Source organism: Macaca fascicularis, chromosome 4 (assembly GCF_037993035.2).
Source record: "Macaca fascicularis isolate 582-1 chromosome 4, T2T-MFA8v1.1".
In the NCBI taxonomy this organism is placed as follows: domain Eukaryota; kingdom Metazoa; phylum Chordata; class Mammalia; order Primates; family Cercopithecidae; genus Macaca; species Macaca fascicularis.
Genome location: NC_088378.1, coordinates 8,026,836 through 8,044,450, shown reverse-complemented (window position 1 = coordinate 8,044,450; position 17,615 = coordinate 8,026,836). Strand labels below are relative to the sequence as shown.

Below are 17,615 nucleotides of genomic sequence, written 5' to 3'. Positions count from 1 at the left end.
TATTAGCAAGTTTTTGGTGACCCTTGGCAGGCAGCGGATGTACATCTATTCATTAAGAGTATGATTTCCTAATTTTCTTTGTTGTTGTTAATTTTGAAGTTCCATGCTTCTCACATGCATGGTATAAGTCAACATTGAACTTATTTCCTAACAGTGGTATCAATAAGTTAGTAATTTAATGGAGCACTGAATGAAACTTTTGCAACATGATCTGCTCATTGTACATTCAAGAAAAAAATCAAACAAGAATCTAAGTTTACGGCAGCTCCTCCCACAAACATACTTGTGTTTGGAATCACTATTTTTTATATTATTACTCAATTGCTATTACGTCTGCTCCAGGCATAGACTATTCAGGAAATCATGGAATTCTCAAAAAGCTTTTAGCTCTCTTTCAATAGTAGAACCGGCTTGTATGTTTTATACTATACATATTTAGAAAAAGGACTTCAAACTGGAGTTGCAGGAGCTTACAAATGCCTGTAAGGGAGTGCTTACAATGGTATTCTGCTCAAATTGTCTGAAGAGCTGTGGGTAAGGTGGCATTCAGGTGAGATGGTTAGTCTTTAAGCAAAGTAATAACTGGGTTTTAATAATTGAGTCTCTTATTGTCAAAACTTAATGTTTTAGTAACAACATTCCTACTTTTGGAAAATACTTAAATAGTCTTCATTCACAGTTCATACTTTTACCATATAGTAGCAGCAAATATCCATGAAGTTATGGGAGACTCCAGATGTGCACCTTGTTCAACTAAGGTCCATAAAAGAAACTCTAACTGCACACCTTATATTTAGATTCTAGTAACTTGAGGGAGATAGAGATAAAGATGTTCTGATAGAGATGGTAGCATCATTAAAGAGATGGAAGCATCAGGGAACAACCACCCAAAAAGTCTTAGTTAACATTTTTGAAGGATGCGATTCACCAATACTTCCTCAGTAATCCTCATGCAAACCTGTGATGCATGTACTATTACTATTTCCATTTAATTGTTGTAAAGTTGCCTCTTGTAGCTTTTCTCCCATGCGAACATTTGTTTCTGTACTTGATGATCATAGAAGATGAGCCTGAACACATTTCCCTTTTCTTGCCTGAGTATCTAGGAATAGGTAGCTACTGCAACATGCTTTAATGCTTTTGTTGATCACACAATAAAAGCTAGAACTTATATCTAAGCATCATTCCATAGCCCTGTATAAAAGTAGAAAATTGGTCATGTTCAAAGGACAATTAGAATCTTTCTTTATCCTCAAGGAAATCTATAAAGATGGATAAATATTGCTGCCACAAAGAGATAAATCTTGTTGGGCGCTCTAGACTATTAAACAAAACAATTGGTTTCTACTGCTTTCTCATTATAGTTTTTCTTTAAATCTTTAACTCACAGGTGTTCATATACTTAACAAAGAAAATGATTGACTTTAAGAATAAATCCCTAGTAAGAGTTTATCAATGTGGGAAATTTAAAGTTCATACTATAGTCCTTAATTGGTTCCAAACAGCTAATTCTTTTGGAGTCTTTCTAAATGCACGCCTCAGGAATTCTACATTTAAATTATTTTTCTGCTTAACATTTTTCTGACATTTGAAGGGAAAAATATTATCTTCAGCTTCATTTTCTACTTATCTTAGAAACCTGTCACAACAATGCCAGCCTGCAGTTTGCTGTATTTTCAAAGGGTCCTGCTACAAAATTGTAACATTGTAGCGATAAAAACTCAAAACTGTTCCTTAAAGTAGCTAGCTATGTTACCGTAGATCCAATTCTTTCAGAAAAAAAGCTTATCTCAGGATTTTCAATTACATTAGAATTTTCACTAGAAAAATGATTTAGCTTTAATAACATTTTAATAAATCCTGCTTTATGACATAGATCACAAAATTGATATATACTTATTTTATTTAAGCAGATGTCGTTAGTAACAGATATAATTATTTACAATTAAAATTACATTAGAAATTGACAGTATGTAGTGTTAGAAAAAACTCATCCTGAATTTCAGTGTATTAGAGCACAATTGCACGTTTCTGTATTTCCTCTTTTTTGTACTTCTTTTTTATGTAAATCAATGTCTCGTTAAACTCAGATTCAAAAGTATTTCTTTCAAGTCCCACTACAAAATTCTTTTTAGAATGAGACCAGATACAAGTGACAAAAAAGAATGAGAGAAAATATTCTTTCAAATACAATGCCCTGTCTGTCTGTCAGTATCCGCTCGAAGAGCAAACATTAGATGAGTTCTACTACCCGAGGTTTTTACAATGTCTCCCGTTTTAATGTCGCATGAACTTCCTCTGAAATAAGCAGTGGGGGCTGCAGAGCCGGGGACCTGGACATTGTGGCAGTGGCCCACGTGAGGAGCCCAGGCTTCCAGTCTTTTCAAGGACCAGTTGGAAATCAAGTAGGGCAGGGAGGAACAGTCCATGCTCACAGCACCAATTCAGACCCCATCTACATGATCAGAACAACGAAAACTTAGAGCCAGCCCCACTAGATCATTCTTGTTCTAGCAGAGAGAGTGGCTGTATACTCTTGTGTGTTAGTAGTATTTTTCACAGAGTTTAATTAGGCTATAGTGAAAACAAGAACAGATGAATCTGAGATGTGAATGGTAATGTAGACTAATCAGTAACATTTTGGAACCAGAAAAGCTGTGACCTCAGGCAAATCCCTTAAAGTCTCTAATCATCAATTTTTCTGTCTGCACAAAATATGCATCGTAACAACTTTTCATTAGGGTGGGCATAATTAGAGATGAAGTGTTCAGGGCCCCTTCACACAGAGCCTGTCCATGACTGGGTATTAATGAGAGAGCCATTATGATTACACAACATTATATACGTATACAATATTATAGACATACAATAGTATATATTATAGAAGAATATCATGCTCTATGAATTATTATGTAACAACATAACCAGGCAACTGAAAGTGTTGTGTGTGACCCGTAGCGCTCTCTCGTTGGGTGACCCGTCGCTTGGCCCTCTGTGAACCTGTGAGTGGCCCGTAGCCTCCCGGTCTCACCAGCTGCATCAGTGCCTTTGCTTCAAGTGGTTCATTTTGCCTCTAATTGCCAAGTGCAGGGCGAGTGGCCAAATAAGTGAAAGACTCAGATTCATTCACCGGTAACAGGTTTTCAAATCCATCCTTTTCTGGCGTAATCTTTCAGCTTGAATATGTGACTGGTGTTTAGGGAGCATCGTATTTAAAAAAGAGAACCCCCTCTCTGGCACAGACAAGGAAAGCCTGGGCCAGGGTCCCCTTCGGAACAGCCAAACTGCTATCTAAGCCTTTGAGCTGATTGCCTTGCGTTCTAAACAGTGACTTTTGGACGTAAAACATGCTCTCTTTCCAGTGACTGCTTTGAGGCAAAAGAGAAAGAGGAGTTTCTACAAAATATTCCTTGAATGCATTTGTCATACAGCCAATAGCAATTTATTCTTTCCTATGTTCTTTCACAAATGTTATCAAAGGTTACAGAAAATTAAAACAATAGGAATCTTCAATTTATAGCTTTCAGAGAAGAAACTACCAAATTAATGATGCAGAGTATTACATTTAAGGAGCATGAGCCAATGAATGGCATTAACGCATTTACAGCTGGAATATGGGCTCTGCCAGCAGATTAGGGCTCTCCGATAGGCCTGTTTACCATATTTTGGTTCATTTCTAACAGTACCAATAGTTCTGAAACAATCCCTACCTAAAAGATTTCAGACTCCAGATGTCAGAGACTCTGATAATGTTGTAAATTTATGTCATGAAATATGCAAAAGTAAACATAATAATGAAATATCATGTCCCCACGTTTGTAGAAATCAAATAGCTTGGCTTTATCTAAGGTAACTCTAAGATATATGCCATTATAGACTAATAAAACGTTCATTAAAGAGACTTAACATTTTTATTCAGACGCAGGCACATTAAAACATATAGGGAATGAGGATGCCTGAAGTTTGCAAAATTTTAGGATGTTTGTACCATGTCTTTGACCTGTAATTTAAATGGCTTCTAAAAAATAGAAGTAATTATTTTATGCTCATCGTCTTTTAAAACAACTTCTAATGAGAACCTAGGCCTTGTAAGTCAACCTGATTCAAACCCTCCTTGATAACCCTCCTTGATATTCCTGTGAGTTCTCTAGGACCAATTCTCATGCTCATTTCAAACGCTGATGAACTTCTGGGAATGGACTGTTTACCAAACAACAGCAGCAACAAAACTTTCAGTTTTTCTATTTCATAGTTGATGTATATAAAGGTTATTTCTCCTCACGGAGATTTACATTTAATTTTGGAATTAAGTTTCATTCCCCATGGAATTCTGAACAACTTTGCATTTGTGATTTACATTTTAGAAATTTACTTCGAAGTTCCTTTGAAATGGTTAAATGTGTTAAATTTGAACCATGAGATTACTCTGAATTAATTGAAGAAATTATTAGAACTACTGCTTCCAACATTTCTGAATGTTAGATTTGGAATTGTTATGCATATATCTAGTTTCTCTGAGCACTTCCTCCATGCACACTTAACTCATTCATCTACAGAGAATCCTAGGATTATAAAGTTGGAAGATCCACATAGGGGTCCTTTGGTCTAAGAGTATATCCAATTTACCAAACTATGCAATCATTACTTCCATGAAGGCAAAATGTTTGTGTTGGTCTTTCCTTTTCTTATATAGAGCTTGGCACACCTAGTAGAATCAGGTACCTAATATGTGCTTGTGTGAAATCAGTTCACTAACTCAGCCTACACGACCAGTACTTATTTCTTCCGTATCGTCCAAGCAGCCTCACTACTTCATGGGGTAACCTGTTGTACTTCCAAAGAGAAAGGCAGCTCCTGTTTTGAAAGGAAATTTACACCTAACATTTCCATCTGGTTCACCTCCCTCGTCTAAACTACACAGCACAATGGTTAATCCTTTTCCACATAGCAAGCCTTCGGGAAATTATAGAAGACTTTCCTTCCCCCTGGGTATTTACTTCTCCAAGTGCAATATCCCTACTTCTTCCAAGCGTTCTCTATAAGCAGAGCTCCCAAAGCCTGGAGAATCTTTGAGGATGGGGACGGAGGACTCATTTCTGCAGAAAGAGATGGTTGTGCAGTGATCTAAGAGTGCAGCCCAGGACAGCAGATGGTCCTGGGAAGAGCTCAGGCCTCCCTCCCTCACCTGATGCCCCCACGCGTGGTCCGCCCATAAAGACCTCTTTACCATGGTGAAACCTACACATGCTTATGAGGTTAAACGCCTTTCCTCTTCACTGAGACTGCTATATTTGAGTCTATTTTCAACCCAAATCCACTTGTAAAAAGCACCATGAGGGGAGTGAGGTCAGTCACAAACCGTGAATTACATCTCTATGTGCTCTCCTCTGTAGACCTTCCTGGTTGTGCCTGCCCAGAGGGAAGGATTATTGCGAGTTGTCTGTAACCAGGTAGGGCGATGACTAAAGAAATGAGAATCCAGTTCTGAAGGCTGTTTCTTAGCTTCCTGGAGCCATGTGACAAATTATCATACACAGAGTGGCTTAAACAACAGAAATGTATGTATCGTCTCCTAGTTCTGGAGGCTACAAGTTAAAGATCAAGGTGTGGACAGGGCCGGCTCTCACTGCAGGCTCCGGGGAAGCCTCTTTCCTGTTGCTTCTGGCTTCTGGAGGTGCCAGCCGTCCTTGAGCTTCCGGAGGTGCCTGCTGTCCTTGAGCTCCTTGGCTTGTGGATGACGCGTCACTCCAGTCCCGCCCCGTCTTCATGTGGCCTTTTCTCCTGTGCATCTGTCCCTGTGTCTCTTCTCCTCTTCCTTTGAGAATACCAGCCCTCATAAGGATTGGATTAAGGGCCCACCCTACTCCAATACTCCAATATGACTTGATCTTAACTACTTACATTGGCAATGACCCTATTTCCAAGTAAGGCCACATCCTAAAGTTCTGGAAAAGACAGGAATTCGGGGGAGACACTATTCAATCCAGTCCAGATGATCTACCTCTTTCCAACAGCTTGTGGAGAGAGAAATCTCATCTTTGATAAACAAAGGTAGAGGTTTCGTGTTCCTTTCGCTCCCTCACATTGCCATAACTACTGATACTGAGCCTGCTCTGCACGGACGAATGAAAACTCCTTCTTTCAACAACAAAAATGTCATGCCTTTTCCTTTCAGCAGGCGGGGTTTGTGAAGTTAAGAAGGAAACTGGACCTGGATAGGTTTTAGGGAAGATGCAGGGAATTGATGTTTTTCTTCTTCTTCAGTAATGCTGCAAACTAACCAGAGATGGAAGCTCACACTTCCAACAGCTCTGGATGCTGCCCTGGGGATCCCATAGCAGCACCCCTGGGTGCTGCTGCACCAGCCCAGTCTCCAGGAACTGGCCACGGTGAGGCCGGTGTCACCTGGGCCTGTCCCGGCCCAAACCAGCTGGGCAAGAGGCTCAGGCCACTCTGTGCCTAAAGGGATTTGGACCAATAAATATGGGTCACCTGGTGGACAAGGCAGGGCAAGATGCTTTGGGCACATGGAATAATTTGTGGAGAAACAAGAAATGGGACAAAGCATGAAGGTGCTGAGCACAGCACTGAGGAGCGCAGTCTCTGGCTGCAGTTTTTGTGGGTTCAAACTCTGTTTGCCATCTGTGACTTTTGATGGGTTATGTAACGGCTCTGTGCCTAAGTCTCCATAATTTAAAAAGGAAGTTATTGGGAGGATTAAAGAAGTTCATTGGCCTGCAGAGAACTATAAGAAGGTCATTTTTCAGGAGTATCTACTTGGAGAGAAGGAGGGGAATGAATTGTGGAATTGAGTGTAAGTGCTTTGAAACTAGCATGTTAGGTAAATGTGTCCTCCCTGCCGCACAGGGTTTATGTTATGGAGAGAACTGAATATATGTGGCTTTATATGGTCCTCCCAAGAAAATTAAGTGAAATCTGTTTAAGTTAATATCATTATTATTATCTAAGATGATTAGATATGAAATATTCAGTAATCAATATCTTTCCCATATGCCAGCAGTCAGAAATGCAATGCAAAGTTCATTTCTAGATGCTAATAATTCCTAATTGCAAATATTCCAACCCAAACAAACTTTCACTGCTCAGCTCTCCCTTCCCCCGAAGACAGTTTAGTTCCTTCCCTGGCCCTCTCATGTCATTGCAAAGGAGGGCTGAGTAGTGACCTACACATAGGACTGTATCAACAGGTTCATTCGCCTGCCCCAGTGAACTAGTGAAATCCCAACCTCTTTCCACCGTGTTCTGTTTTCGATTGGCCCTTATATTTGTGGTTTCTCCGTATAAATATTTCCAAATTGTCATGGCCAAGTTTTTTCTGGGCATCCCCATTTCACCAGCATCTGGCTTTACCACTATCCCCACTTATGCAACTTTACCTGAAGAGATCAGACTTCCAGGAGGATACTGAGTTGCAGACAGGTTCATGGCCCAGGAACATCCCCATTGTTTCTGGACTAGTGGCAAATGTGGTGTATCTAGAATGGTTTGTGTAGAGAATCCCATTCATTGGTTCTGAAATGGTGATGAAAAGTGTCAACAGAAAGAGTCACACTCAGTAAAATGTTTAAAGAGGCTTCTTCTGAGCCAAATATGAATGACCATGACCCAAGGCATAGTCTCAGGAGGTCCTGAGAACATGTGCCTACGGTGGTTGAGTTAGTTTGGTTTCTATATGTTTCAGGGAGACATAAGACATCAATCGATATGTGTGGGGTATGCATTGGTTTGGTCCAGAAAGGTGGTGGTTTACAGGTCAAACATAGGTGGTTCAAAGACTTCCTGATTGGCAATTGGTTGAAAGAGTTAAGTTATTGTCTAAACACCTGGAATCAACAGAAAAGTGTCTGGGTCAAGATAAGGGGTTGTGGAAACCAGGTTTCTTATTATGTGGATGAGGTCTCATAGGTGGTGCCCTTAGAGAAAATAAGTTGGCGAATGTTTCCTAATCAGACCCTTAAAAGATGTTAGACTCTCAGCAAATCTCTTCAGGATTGGGAGGGCACGGAATGGGGAAGGATCTATTATGTTAATAGAGATTCTTTACAGATACAACTTTCTCCCCCCAAACTGACTTTTCAAGCCATTTCAAAATATGGCAAAGAAACATATTTTGGGGTGAAATATTTTGATTTTCTTCTTTGTCTGTCATGTGAGATTATGCCAGAGTCAGGCTGGAAAGTAAGCCACGTTATATAGGTTTAAATGAAACCTCTCTGATGAGATTTTATGATTTGTGGGGCGTAACTCCCCAGGTCCCTTAGATAGGAATTTGGGCAAGAGAAGAAAAAGGTCAGAGTTCAGTCCTCAAAGGGAACTGCAGTATGGAAACAGCAGCTCAGGATGAAGCGCGAACTGGCATTCGTATCCCTTGCCTGTGTGTGGAACAGGCCATGTGATCTGAAGCCTGCTTCTCAGCCTACAAGCCGTCCTACTGCCACTCCAGGGACCCCTGGGAGATATCTCTGCTCTTCCCTCCAGATCCATACTCAGACATCCCATCCTTTCAGTAATCTCCCCTGACTCCGCCCCCACTAGAAGAACAGAGGGCTGGCACCTTCCAGTTATTCCCAATCTGCCTTGCTGGGTAGAGGTCCTGTTTCTTGTATCCCTCCTCACCAGACGGAAGAGCCCAGATGCCGGGTGACAGTTGAGACAACTGGCTTTTGGCTGGACCTGTTTTCAAAGCCATGTTTGAAATGTGTGCTTCTGTTACAGGAAAGCAGTCCCGATCCAGATCCAAAGAGAGGGTTCTTGCATCTCACGCAAGAAAGAATTTAGGGCAAGTCCATAGAGTAAAGTGAAAGCAAGTTTATTAAGGAAATAAAGGAATAAAAGAATGGCTACTCCATAGACAGAGCAGCCCCGAGGGCTGCTGGTTGCCCATTTTTACAGTTATTTCTTGATGATATACTAAACAACGGGTGGATCATTCATGCCTCCCCTTTTTAGACCATGTAGTGTGACTTCCTGATGCTGCCATGGCATCTGTAAACTGTCATGGTGCTGGTGAGAGTGTAGCAGAGAGGACAACCAGAGGTCACTCTCGTCGCCATCTTGGTTTTGGTGGGTTTGGGCCGGCTTCTTTACTGCAACCTGTTTCATCAGCCAGGTCTTTATGACCTGTGTCTTAGGCCAACCTCCTATTTCATCCTGCGACTAGGGTCCCTTCACTGTCTGGGGATGCAGCCTAGTAGGTCTCAGCCTCATTTTACCCAGCTTGTATTTAAGATGGAGTTGCTCTGATTTAAACGCTTCTGACACCTTGTCATCCCTCCACCCCTCTGAGGTACCCCAACAGGGATCCACAGAAAAAATAGCTGGGTTGCGGCTGGTTTCTAGTGCTTGGCCAGTGACATCCTTCCTGCAAGCTGGGAACTGGCACATTTCCCAATCAGAATTGCCACCAATTCAGCTAAGATCTTACAGATCTGCCTAGAGAAATCTGTATAATATGCTTTACTGTATTTAAACGCTCAAGATGGGCCCCAAATGAGCAGGCATGCAGATATTCGCCCAAGAGAAAACAGTGTTCTTTTCTATTTATGCAACAGAAAGTTTTACTTAATCTGAGCAAGAAAGCAAATAGCAATTTCTAAAGCTTTAATTTAAGGAGGCTTCTCTGCTCAGTCAGCTCATAATTTGTAGTTTTTAAGTCCCCTAAAATATCATCTATTCTGGATTTGCTGATAATTAAGAGTTCTTCTGATTTTCCTTTATATGCAAATCTTCCGTGAGCACCAACTAATGACTTTTTCAAGGTCTCTTTGTGGACTTTGCAGAGAAAATAAGAATGTCACTAAGGGTAATTGTTATGTTGAATATCACTATTCATGCCATCGTTAAAAGGTCCGTTTGAAGCGGGTGAGAGACTAAAGCTAAACTTGATTGGGCGGAGGAGCCTTTCCCTGCCACTGCGGTGCCCCTGGCAAGGGTGGGTAGTGAGGGTGAGTAAACTGTTCTGCCCTCCCCTGGGTTCCCAGGCTACTTGAATCGCACGTGCTCTTCTAGAGACGGATGGGAACGCCGAGCTTGCTTCACTCTCAGACCTTCTCTCCCCGCCCAGCGCGGACGGGCTCCGGGCCAGGAGCTCGCAGAGGGACTGGCGTGTGTCGCCTCGCCTCTCCCTGCCTCTGTGTAGGAATTCCCCGCCGCAGAGGTCAGGAGGGCGGGGGTGACACGGCAGCCATGGCTGCCTGGACTCCAGGGCGGCTCCAGGGGCCGAGGACAGCCCGGTGGAGGCCGCTATGGCTCGGCCCGAACCCACCGCGGCCTCCCCTGCAGGGACCCGTGTCCGGCTTCCACGGCCCTGCAGCTACATTGGCCTCAGCCTCTCGCGCGGGGATCCCTGGGCCCTTCTGAATCCTGATCACGCAGGGTCAAAAATGCCCCCACCCGTGCACGCTCGCGGTGAGAAACGCACTCCCGTGCCGTGCACTGATCACCCCGCGTGCTGCCCGGCCTGCAGCCCTGCTGCCTCGGCCTTTCCATCCTGCACCGCAGGGAAGGCCCAGGCATCGCGCGGCCAGCGCCTGGGGACACCTTCAGGGTACTCTAGAGGGTTCCAGCTGCAGGGTCAAGAGAAGAGCACAGCCACCGCGCCCTCCGAGGACACCAAGGCACATCCCGCTGTCCCCCCAGCGCGTGGCCAGTTCCCCGCGACTTTTAAAGCAGTTCTGCTGAGGGCGGCCTCCACACCTGCCTGAGTCCACAGCTCACCCAGGTGGAGCGACCCTCTTGTCAACTCCCTGCCACACTTGTGGTTTGCTTTCTCCAAACAGGAAACTGTTGGAGACATGTTCCACTTAGTATGAAATCGGCTTTCCATTTTATTGCCTTTCTTAAAAATCTGTAATTTTTACTTTGACAGAATGGAATATAAATGGCCCAGAATAAGCTTAACCATCAATAAAGGTGGAGTTGAAAAATACAATGGACATATTCCCTAGAAAAACTGCAAATATTATTGATATTTTCTTGCTTGCCTGCTTTCTGTATTATATTCTCATGTATATCTTGAATTAATGTTCCAAGTAATAAAGAAAAAAGGTAATGATGGCAACGTTATTATGACCAAGTTCTGTTTGGAGCCCTCGAAGATCAATTCACATTTTTTGCTCTTAAATACAGACTTTAATATGAGCTTCAGTAGCATATTTATATTCATTTTGAGGTGGTCATACAGTGAAATTAAAAATCACTCTCCATTCAATGACTTTTAGTTTAGATTTTGCATACTGATTACAACTCTGCCTCTGCTCCCCCTTGAAAAACCCCTACATTTCATCTTAAGTTCATTTCTTGAAGGTATCTTTGTCACCAACTAAAAAACTAATGATACAATACTAACATTTAAAAACCAAGAATGTAATTGGCCCATAATGACAGGATTATTGCCTGGTAATTTTCCTACTATTTTAAGCTTTGTGTTTGACCTGCATGCTAGTTGGATGTTTATTTGTATACCTCGGGTTCTGAGAAGTTTATAGTTTTTCTAACAGAAATCAATGAATGTTACATACGTTTGTATGTGTCTTTATTTATTATAAATATGGTAAACACCCACCTAATCAAATGTCTTAGATGTTGCTCTGTCTGGAAGCATGTTCTGTCCTTCCAAAGTTTCTTATAAACTGTGAGTGTAGGATAATGATATTCAAAGAGAATCAGTACCTTTTCTATTTTTTTGATGGCCAACTAAAATTTCTAAAAGAATTTCTGTTAGGACCATAGGCAGCCATGGAGTGAGGAGAAGGAGTGTGATGTCAGGCCTGTAAAAACCTGCTTAAAAAACAACCTGCACATTCACCTTTCTTTGTGTACATGCTGAGCTAGCCACTGGTGGCGGTGGAACATGAGGCCTTCCTGCTCTCACCTTAAGCCTGGTTGCACTGCCTGTACAAAGACTAATGCACCAGGCTAACTCCAAAAGCAATAGAGAGCAACGTGGTTTTTATGAAAGTTTTTTGGGGGGGGATGCCAAAGAGAGAACCACATAGTACATCCTTCGCTTATTCATTTAAAATTTAAAGAAAAAAGTTGAGTGCCTTCTACATGCCAATGCAGCAAAGCTTCCTAAAAAATCCTTTAAAAAGGGACTCTATGCTGCCACACAGTCATTTTCCATTTGCCAAATCCCTCAAAGACTTCCCCAGAGCCTCGCCCGGTGAATCTGAATCAGTGTGTACAGCCACGGAAGGCCTGAAGGTTGAAGGAGGTTTTCACTACCATCAGGAAACAAGCAGGTCTAGAAAAGGATGGGCACCTTGCCACACATGGACCCCATCCTGCAAACTTTATGTTTCTTCTAACCATACATCCTTACTTCTACTCCTCTCTATAATAACCTGACTCTGAGGTCAGGGTACAACTTGGAACAGTAAAATCCAGCATTGATGGCAGACTGATTGAGATTGCTAAATGGCAAAAATAGTGCTGTTTAGACTTAATGCACTGTCTTAGCTAATGAAATAGTGAAGGACTGCAATCCAGTCTCAGATTTACCACCATCAACATAATCCTCTTGCAGAAGAGTAGGAATGTCAGCTTCATCAGTGCTACTAACATGCTTTGCATGCTGGGAAGATCCCATTTGACTGTCTGGCCAGGTCTCTCTACTTCATGGGCTTCCATAGATTTCTTGGTGAATATTCTTCTTGTGCATCCTGTTCTTTGATGTATTGATTTTTAACAATACATCAAAATCAGGTACAAGGCAGACCTTTTGTTTGTTGGATTCCAAATGTACAAAAACTCAATCTCGGGGGAAGGAACAAACCCTCTCTCAGCTACCTCCAAATATTGTCCATCAGGTCTCTCTTGAAATTTCTAAGAGCATTTTTTTCCAAATATTTGCTAGGAGCTGCAATGTATATAATTTTTGCTAAATCTTTGCTAAGGACCACGTGATGATATGTATGTCTTGCTTATAAACCCAAACAAAGCGCATTAGAGACCATTTGTCCTGAAGCTATCAACCAACTAGATTTGCAAGTCCACCCAATTGTGTGTGACATATGGTCAGGGAGGATGATGCATCACCTGGTGCATTTCCCATCATCAGGACTGCCTAATAGGTCCAGTCTTGTTCTAATCTAATAGGCCTGTGAGAACAAACAGCAATGAGCTGGAAGCTAGGGTTTGTTTATTTGTTTGTTGTTTGTTTTAATGTAGGTATTGTTACTAGAATGTAAATTTCATGAAGGCAGGGATTTTTGTCTTTTTTTTTTCACTGCTTTATCTCCAACTCAGCAATTGTTCTTAGCAGTTCCTGAGATCAATAAATATTTGCTGAATGGGTGAATGGATGGAGAGTGTATTGGTTTTCTATTGTCACAAATTTAGCCGTGTAGGACAACACCCACATATTATCTCACAGTTCTGCTGATCAAAAATCCAGCAGACTCAGCTATGTGATATGATTAGAATCTAATAAGGGGATCACAGTGTCAGTTGCCCTATGTTCCCTGTAGAGATTCTGAGGAAGAATCCACTTCTAGGCTCATCCCAGTTGTTGATAGAAATCAGTTCTAATGGTTGCAGGACTGAGGTCTCCATTTCCTGGCTGGTTGTAAGCAGTGGGGAGCTCTCAACTGCTTGAGGCAGCCCACATTCCCTGGCCCATGACCATCTCATCTTCAAAGCCAGCAATGGAGGGTTTCCTATCACTCAACCTCCCCTTCTGCCGCATCTCATCTGCCTTCCTCTTCTGCTTTCAAGGGCTTGTGTGATTCCCACCCAGATAACAAAAAGTATTACTCAAGCAAAGTGTTAACTAACCTTCTAAATTTGTTACACATTTTTTTTTTGTTACAAGACGTGGAACTACATGGAATAATCCCTTGTTTTAAGGTCAGTAGATTAGTAACCTTAATTCCATTTGCAAAGTCCCTTCACAATACCTTGATTCGTGTTTGATTGAATAACAAGGGGACAGAAATATTGGAGGGACATCTGTAGAATTGAGGTTTTGGAATGAAATCATCAAAAAATTGGTGCCTGGATGACCATGACTGGGAGCTTGAAGTATATGTTCAAGAAGATACAAAATTAACTGCCAAATTTAGTGAAGGTAGTGCAGCTCAACACTCCCGTAAGTCAGAGAAGACTGAAAATGTGTAAAACCTTGAATGGGCATGGCAAGACACAGGGCTTAAAGATTTTCATTGTAATTTCCAACCTGAATCATGCTATCTAATGATTCAAGGACTTACATATAAGCGGAGAATAAAATCAGGAAGTTCAACATGTCTTTCAGGAGGTTAGCACAGCGATAAAAGAATAGCATCACTAGTAAAATTCCAGTAAAGTCTCTCAGCCAATGGTGTCCTCTGTCCCACTGTATGGTTCCCCGTCACAGGCAGTACGTATCATTTCCTGAGTAATTACATCAACATTACCTAAAATCCCATGGGCCAGCAATAGAAAAGACAGGAAAGTATTATTTTTGGAGTTACTATTCTTACTTTACAGATGAAAAAGCTGAGCATTGGATCAAATGACTTGCCCAAGGTCATAGGACAGGAATGAACCAAAGCCAGCACCCAAGAAATAAGCAGGTCCTCCTTCTAAACCTGAGTGGCAGGTACTCTGAAAGTGTAAATTGGATTGCCAGAAATAGCATTTCTAAGGTAGTTCTGATCAAAAGATTTCTTTTATTTAAGGTACTGAAGTAAATGGAAGTTTCATTGATCCGATTTAACAGCTATTATATGCTGGCAGATCAAAGTAGCTGTTGCTGATCTTCACAAATTCTTATGCATTATGAAGCAAAAACGTTTTCATATCATCAATTCTATCATGGAGTAGTGATCAATAATACCTTGAGAAAAACTCTAAACACAGAAAACTATCAGTAAGTTCACCTAATTAAAAACATCAAACAGAATCTTCTAACTTTGTTCCACTTTTTATGTGAGAAGGCATGTAACCACATGGCGTGCATTCAACTTTTTTTTTTTTAATCCCAGCCAAATTCCTTCTCAGAGTTATGGATAAAATCTGTGTACATAGCTGCCTTAGTCCATTTTTGTGTTGCTATAACAGAATAGCTCAGACTGGGTAATTTATTTTTAAAAACAAGTTTATTTGGCTCATGATTCTGGAGGCAGTGAAGTCCAAGATTTCACAGACCATTTGATGAGGGTCTTGTGCTGCTTCAACTTATGGGGAAAGTTGAAAAGGAAGTGGGCATGTGCAAAGAGACCAGGGTCTCTGGGGGTCTCATGGGGAAAAATAGTAACTCACATGTGATTCATTTGTACAAATTTTAGTAAGATATAGCGCAAGCTTATACCCTACTCTTTTAGGCAATTTAATTTACACAGCATTTTCATTTCTAAACACAATTCTTTGGTAAAAGACCATTTGTTTTAGGTGCAATTGTTCACAATCTCTTTTCCTAACTAATCACATAGTTCTCCCAACAATTCTCCCAAATATAATAGGTAAATACACTAAAAATTGCTTTGCCATGTATACTTCATTTACTTTGCCAACTTGATATTTCAGGTTAAACACGGTTGTATATTATACAGAGAAGGGTGTTCTCCTAGTCTTAATAATAACTGATTGAACAAGTACTCTTATACTATTTATGAAGTAATTCAAAAGAAGGCATTAATCTACATTTACTAGTACATTATGGAAAAGCACTTCTATGACCCTATTCCTGAAAATCAGCCTACTTTTTCTTAGAAATTTCTACCTTCTTTTACTAGAAATGTATTGCACTATTAAATTTTTCTTTGTTTCCCGTATTTAAAAAAACAATTCATTGCAAATAAAACCTTTCCTGAGTAATAATCACTTAGCATATAAATGATTTTAGTATTAATATAATTCTCTCTAAATAACTTCCATGCCCCATGCATAATGTACCAAGCACACCTATTAAAATGATAGTTTTGTAATGTGAGAATTTCCATTATAAAAACCTGTGAAACACAATCTAGCACATTTAAAGATCGCTTTTAGATTGTAATTGGAAGATAAATTCTAATTACTGTTTAATTTCTTGGTTGAAAATCTTTGGCATGTACAACATAAAATTGACTCTGAAATTATGCAGTTAATATTATCAGCACTTAGCTATTCCTTTTGAAGCTGCAAAGGTTTCATTTGTTTGGCTCAAAGAAATATTCAACCAGAAAAAAAAAATAAAACTGCTTAAAGTTTGGAAAGTTTAAAAAGTGGCTATCAATATAGTTAACTCATCTATAATAAGTTATGTTCAGAGAAATGGCTCAACATTGGGTTATTGAAAAAAGGGTACATTCTATAGAAAGTATGCTATTTGAGGTGTTCTAGACCAGGAAGATAAACATGTTTTTAGAATTCTATTATCTAAGCTATGGGTTAATATCCAATATTGTGACATGATCCTGTGACTTTAGTCAAATCAGTGATGGAAAGTTAGAAATCTCCTCCCTTAAATATTGATGCATTCTTAGAATTATAAATCTCAGAGAGTTGTTCTTCCAGTCACATTGCTGGAGTAGAGATTTATAATTTTTTAAATTTTTAATGAGATTATTGACTTATTAATTTGTAGATTCTTGACTTATTAATTTGTTCCAAGTTCCTTTTGTGTTAACTGTCTTAAAAATGGGTAACAGTTATTTAGTGCTTTTTATAGGCTGGATTCCGGATTAAGCTGTTTTCATTAATCATCTCATTTAATCCTCACAACCCAGGAGGAAGAAAGTACCCTTCCTCTAATTTAACAGATGAGAAAATGAATGCAGAGACATAAAGTAATTTTCAAACTGTCAGTTAGTAAAAGGGCACTTATAGGATTATTCAAATGGAAAGAGAGATAAAAAATGATAACTGGTATAGTTTTCTCCATCCATAAATACTGAGTGCTTGAGCTGCACCTAATGGGGTATTTAATTACATTGTTACAGACAAATCATTCAGCTATATTGATTTAATCTTCCAGTGTTTAAACTAGCAATAATAAACTAATAACATTCCTAAACTTTCAGTTTCTTCCAAAGTTATTTTTATTCGTGTTACTAAATTTTAAAAAGTAGTGTTCAATACTAATTACTTACTGTGATCTATTTTTTTTAAACATCGAGTGGCATTATTCTTGGACGAAAAGTAAATCCAAATTCAGCCTTTATGCAATAGTATGAATTTTTTGCATTTGGAGTTTATAAAAGAGTTTAATAAATGTATAACATATGCAATAATCAAGATTTGTATTGCGTATGTTTATTAAAGCTCATTTACAGCTAGTTAATAGAGTATGAGTAGATTTTGCTGAGTTAATAAATCCAGTGCAAAGTACCACTTGCACATGATGATGTCGATGGCTTCACTCTAGCTATCCTGAAGCATGGAGTTCTTCATGCACAGTAGTTTGTCCTTTGTGTGAAAAGATAATTTGCTGACCATTTCTGCACAGGAGTCCTCATTGTCAGCAGGACTTAACTTGAGATGATTCAAGACAATTGCAAGAAACGTTCTTTAGAAAGAAGAATTTACAAGACTTGCTCATTGAACTATGTAAATTAATTGGAACTTGAAGAGAGAAAAAAAAGCTCTAGTTTCACTTTTTTAAGTTTGGGGAAGATGAGTTGCAAATAATG

At 40.1% G+C, this 17,615-nt stretch overlaps 1 protein-coding gene across 5 annotated transcripts in view; it reads left to right on the top strand.

The window, feature by feature from the left end:
* The window catches only part of PACRG (parkin coregulated), a 593,702-nt gene that overhangs the window by 359,880 nt on the left and 216,207 nt on the right, over positions 1-17,615 (top strand). The window lies entirely within an intron of this gene.